The sequence below is a fragment of the Oncorhynchus gorbuscha genome, linkage group LG06 (genome assembly GCF_021184085.1).
Source record: "Oncorhynchus gorbuscha isolate QuinsamMale2020 ecotype Even-year linkage group LG06, OgorEven_v1.0, whole genome shotgun sequence".
NCBI classification, from domain to species: Eukaryota; Metazoa; Chordata; class Actinopteri; order Salmoniformes; family Salmonidae; genus Oncorhynchus; species Oncorhynchus gorbuscha.
The window spans coordinates 53,505,513-53,511,647 of record NC_060178.1 but is presented as its reverse complement, the minus strand read 5'-3'; positions in this window follow the sequence as shown (position 1 = coordinate 53,511,647).

Sequence of the window (6,135 nt, the reverse complement as noted above, 5' to 3'; positions counted from 1 at the left end):
TCCATACGAGAAATTGCCAAGAAACTGAAGATCTCGTACACAGAACAGCTTAAACTGTCTCTAGCCAGAATAGAAAGAGGAGTGGGAGGTCCCGGTGTTCAACTGAGCAAGAGGACAAGTACATTTGTGTGTCTAGTTTGAGAAACAGACGTCTCACAAGTCCTCAACTGACAGCTTCCTTAAATAGTACCCACAAAACACCAGTCTCAACGTCAACAATGAAGAGGCGACTCCGGGATGCTGGCCTTCTGATAATGGGCATATGTAGATATTCCATATAAAGAAATCAGCCATTTCCAGCTACAATAGTCATTTACAACATTAACAATGTCTACACTGTATTTCGGATCAATTTGATGTTATATTAATGGACAAAACTAATTGCTTTTCGTTCAAAAACAAGGACATTTCTATGTGATCCCAAACTTTTGAAAGGTAGTGTGGGTATTGAAAAATGTATACTTTTAAAATATAGACTATAGTAGAATGAATGTGGAAATCTTGCCAGTGAACAAACCAATATCAAACTCCTCACATAACACACTGACTCAATCCCTGTCTGTCTTGGTAAGCATTTCCTATGTATGCATTTGGAGCTAGTTCTCTGTTTTATGTGATGCTCTGAGCTATTTTAAAGCCAACAGTACTTATACAACGATGTAGCTAGTTTATGAATAACTGACTGATTTTGTCTGGCCTGTGAAGGATCCCACTATTTAACTAGTATGTCCTGTGGGGTCCATTCTCTGTTTCACATTTTAATGCACTGATGTATTTTAAAACTGTTTCATTGGAGATAACTGTTCACTTGAATTGTTACCTCAGTTTTTTTAATACTTCTCACTTGGACATTTATTTTTAACTTAGGTGTCATTAAATAAAAGTTCAATATGATGAAATGATGATGCTTGCCTTTGTTATTGGTGGTGTAAACCGTTGGTAAGTGACTAGTGTTAGCTTATAACTGCAATGTCATTTTGGATAATTGCATGCCCTTTGAGCTAAGAAGGCATTCGCACTAGGCACTAACATAAGTCTTCAGGTCTCAGGCAACGTTACTTATTAGGCGAGAGGGGTTCACTGTGTGAAACATCCTTCGTGACACGTGTTATCATTAGATACCTCTCGTTACCTCTCTGACCTGCTCCTTTATAGCAAAACCACATCCAGTCATCTGCCATTACTATCACTGATTTCCTAAATATCCCACAGGGACATACCATATTACTACTAGATTACAGAGGATGAGGATTCAGTTGTCATCTCAGCCAGGTATGGTTGGGTAATGTATGTATCTGAGCAGTTTAGCCTTTTATGTCACATTTTATTGAATGTCCTCTATGGCCTGCTCTATGTACAGGGTGTTTACGATGGGAGAAAGCAGTCTGTACAGGCCAGTAGACCTCTAACTCTCCATAACATCCATCCTGCCTCTGACAAGACATTTCCCTTTCTATTGCTGTGTTGATCTCTCTCCCTCTTTATTTCTCACGCTCTCTTTTTTTCTCTTTTATTTATGTCACCTTTATTTAACCAGGGAGGCTAGTTGAGAACAAGTTCTCATTTACAACTGCGACCTGGCCAAGATAAAGCAAAGCAGTGCGACACAAACAACAACACAGAGTTACACATGGAATAAACAAACATATAGAGAAAGTATATATACAGTGTGTGCAAATGAGGTAGGATAAGGGGGGGGTAAGGCAAAAAATAAGCCATAGTGGTGAAATTGTTACAGTATGGCAAATTAAACACTGGGGTGATAGATGTGCAGAATATGAGTGTGCAAATAGCAGTACTGGGGTGCAAAGGAGAATAATAAAATAACAACATGGTGATGAGGTAGTTGGATGGGCTATTTACAGATTGGCTATGTACAGGTGCAGTGATCTGTGAGCTGCTCTGACAGCTGGTGCTTAAAGCTAGTGAGGGAGATATGAGTCTCTTACACGCACTCTATCTCCTCTCTCTGTATAATATAATAATAATATAATAATAATAATAATAATATAATAATAATAATAATATAATAATAATAATAATAATATAATAATATATATAATAATAATATATAATATATAATAATAATATAATAATATATAATAATAATAATATAATAATATTATAATATAATAATAATAATAATATAATAATAATAATATAATAATAATAATAATAATAATAATATATAATCATATAATAATAATAAGAATAATAATAATACTAAATATATATAATAATATATAATAATAATAATAATATAATAATAATAATAATAATATATAATAATATAATAATATAATATAATAATAATAATATAATATATAATAATAATATATAATAATAATAATATAATAATAATAATATATATATATAATAATAATAATAATAATAATAATATATATAATAATAATAATAATATAATAATAATAATAATAATAATATAATAATATATAATAATAATAATAATATATGCCATTTAGCAGACTTACAGTCATGTGTGCATACATTCTACATATGGGTGGTCCCGGGGATCGAACCCACTACCCTGGCGTTACAAGCGCCATGCTCTACCAACTGAGCTACAGAAGGACCACTCTGTCTCTCTCTCTCGCATACACACACAGTCCCTTAGTGTTCCTAGCATTCCATTCCAGCTGGTCCTTGTCCATTAGCAAATCAAATCATGTAATGTTAATAATCTCTGTGTTAATTGGTGAACTGGTCTGGCAGTGTGTTGCCTGGAAACAGCAGGGTGCATCCCCATATCTACATCGATGGGACCGCAGTGGAGAAGGTGGAAAGCTTCAAGTTCCTTGGCGTACACATCACTGACAAACTGAAATGGACCACCCACACAGACAGTGTTAAACCACTCAAATCAAATCAAATCAAATTTATTTATATAGCCCTTCGTACATCAGCTGATATCTCAAAGTGCTGTACAGAAACCCAGCCTAAAACCCCAAACAGCAAACAATGCAGGTGTAAAAGCACGGTGGCTAGGAAAAACTCCCTAGAAAGGCCAAAACCTAGGAAGAAACCTAGAGAGGAACCGGGCTATGTGGGGTGGCCAGTCCTCTTCTGGCTGTGCCGGGTAGAGATTATAACAGAAAATGACCAAGATGTTCAAATGTTCATAAATGACCAGCATGGTCAAATAATAATAAGGCAGAACAGTTGAAACTGGAGCAGCAGCACAGTCAGGTGGACTGGGGACAGCAAGGAGCCATCATGTCAGGTAGTCCTGGGGCACGGTCCTAGGGCTCAGGTCCTCCGAGAGAGAGAAAGAAAGAGAGAATTAGAGAGAGCATATGTGGGGTGGCCAGTCCTCTTCTGGCTGTGCCGGGTGGAGATTATAACAGAACGTGGCCAAGATGTTCAAATGTTCATAAATGACCAGCATGGTTGAATAATAGTAAGGCAGAACAGTTGAAACTGGAGCAGGAGCATGGCCAGGTGGACTGGGGACAGCAAGGAGTCCTCATGTCAGGTAGTCCTGGGACATGGTCCTAGGGCCCAGGCCAGTTGAAACTGGAGCAGCAGCATGGCCAGGTGGACTGGGGACAGCAAGGAGTCATCATGTCAGGTAGTCCTGGGGCATGGTTCTAGGGCTCAGGTCCTCCGAGAGAGAGAAAGAAGGAGAGAAGGAGAGAATTAGAGAACGCACACTTAGATTTACACAGGACACCGAATAGGACAGGAGAAGTACTCCAGATAAACAAACTGACCCTAGCCCCCCGACACATAAACTACTGCAGCATAAATACTGGAGGCTGAGACAGGAGGGGTCAGGAGACACTGTGGCCCCATCCGAGGACACCCCCGGACAGGGCCAAACAGGAAGGATATAACCCCACCCACTTTGCCAAAGCACAGCCCCCACACCACTAGAGGGAAATCTTCAACCACCAACTTACCATCCTGAGACAAGGCCGAGTATAGCCCACAAAGATCTCCGACACGGTACAACCCAAGGGGGGAACCCAGACAGACCGACCACAACAGTGAATCAACCCACCCAGGTGACGCACCCCCCCCAGGGACGGCACGAGAGAGCCCCAGCAAGCCAGTGACTCAGCCCCCGTAACAGGGTTAGAGGCAGAGAATCCCAGTGGAAAAAGGGGAACCGGCCAGGCAGAGACAGCAAGGGCGGTTCGTTGCTCCAGAGCCTTTCCGTTCACCTTCCCACTCCTGGGCCAGACTACACTCAATCATATGACCCACTGTAGAGATGAGTCTTCAGTAAAGACTTAAAGGTTGAGACCGAGTTTGCGTCTCTGACATGGGTAGGCAGACCGTTCCATAAAAATGGAGCTCTATAGGAGAAAGCCCTGCCTCCAGCTGTTTGCTTAGAAATTCTAGGGACAATTAGGAGGCCTGCGTCTTGTGACCGTAGCGTACGTATAGGTATGTACGGCAGGACCAAATCAGAGAGGTAGGTAGGAGCAAGCCCATGTAATGCTTTGTAGGTTAGCAGTAAAACCTTGAAATCAGCCCTTGCTTTGACAGGAAGCCAGTGTAGAGAGGCTAGCACTGGAGTAATATGATCAAATTTTTTGGTTCTAGTCAGGATTCTAGCAGCCGTATTTAGCACTAACTGAAGTTTATTTAGTGCTTTATCCGGGTAGCCGGAAAATAGAGCATTGCAGTAGTCTAACCTAGAAGTGACAAAAGCATGGATTAATTTTTCTGCATCATTTTTGGACAGAAAGTTTCTGATTTTTGCAATGTTACGTAGATGGAAAAAAGCTGTCCTCGAAATGGTTTTGATATGTTCTTCAAAAGAGAGATCAGGGTCCAGAGTAACGCCGAGGTCCTTCACAGTTTTATTTGAGACGACTGTACAACCATTAAGATTAATTGTCAGATTCAACAGAAGATCTCTTTGTTTCTTGGGACCTAGAACAAGCATCTCTGTTTTGTCCGAGTTTAATAGTAGAAAGTTTGCAGCCATCCACTTCCTTATGTCTGAAACACATGCTTCTAGCGAGGGCAATTTTGGGGCTTCACCATGTTTCATTGAAATGTACAGCTGTGTGTCATCCGCATAGCAGTGAAAGTTTACATTATGTTTTCGAATAACATCCCCAAGAGGTAAAATATATAGTGAAAACAATAGTGGTCCTAAAACAGAACCTTGAGGAACACCGAAATGTACAGTTGATTTGTCAGAGGACAAACCATTCACAGAGACAAACTGATATCTTTCCGACAGATAAGACCTAAACCAGGCCAGAACATGTCCGTGTAGACCAATTTGGGTTTCCAATCTCTCCAAAAGAATGTGGTGATCGATGGTATCAAAAGCAGCACTAAGGTCTAGGAGCACGAGGACAGATGCAGAGCCTCAGTCCGATGCCATCAAAATGTCATTTACTACTGTCATGTTTTGTCATTTATTATCATGTCTTGTCCCTGTGCTTCCCATTCTATTAGTTTCCCTCTGCTGGTCTTATTAGGTTCTTTCCCTCTTTCTATCCCTCTCTCTCCCCCTCCCTCTCTCACTCTCTCGCTCTCTCTTCTCTCTATCGTTCCGTTCCTGCTCCCAGCTGTTCCTATTCCCCTAATCATCATTTAGTCTTCCCACACCTGTTCCCGATCCTTTTCCCTGATTAGAGTCCCTATTTCTCTTCTTGTTTTTCGTTCCTGCCCCGTCGGATCCTCATTTATAATTCACCGTGCTGTGTCTATGTTTTGCCCTGTCGTGTCGTGTTTCCCTCAGATGCTGCGTGGTGAGCAGGTGTCTGAGTCTGCTAGGTTCAAGTGCCTTCCCGAGGCAACCTGCAGTTCTCGATCAAGTCTCCAGTCTGTTCTCGTCTTTACGTGTAGTATTATGCTTTTTGTTTTGTAAAGTTTATTCTGGATTAAATACTCTGTTTTCGCCAAGTCGCTTTTGGGTCCTCATTCACCAGCATGACAGAAGGATCCGACCGAGGAATGGACCCAGCGACTACAGACGCTCGTAACACTGCCGTCGAGATCCAAGGAGCCATGCTCGGCAGACACGAGCAGGAATTGTCTGCTGCTCGCCATGCCGTGGAGAACCTGGCCGCTCAGGTTTCCGACCTCTCTGGACAGTTCCAGAGTCTTCGTCTCGTGCCACCTGTTACTTCCTGGCCTGCCGAGCCTCCA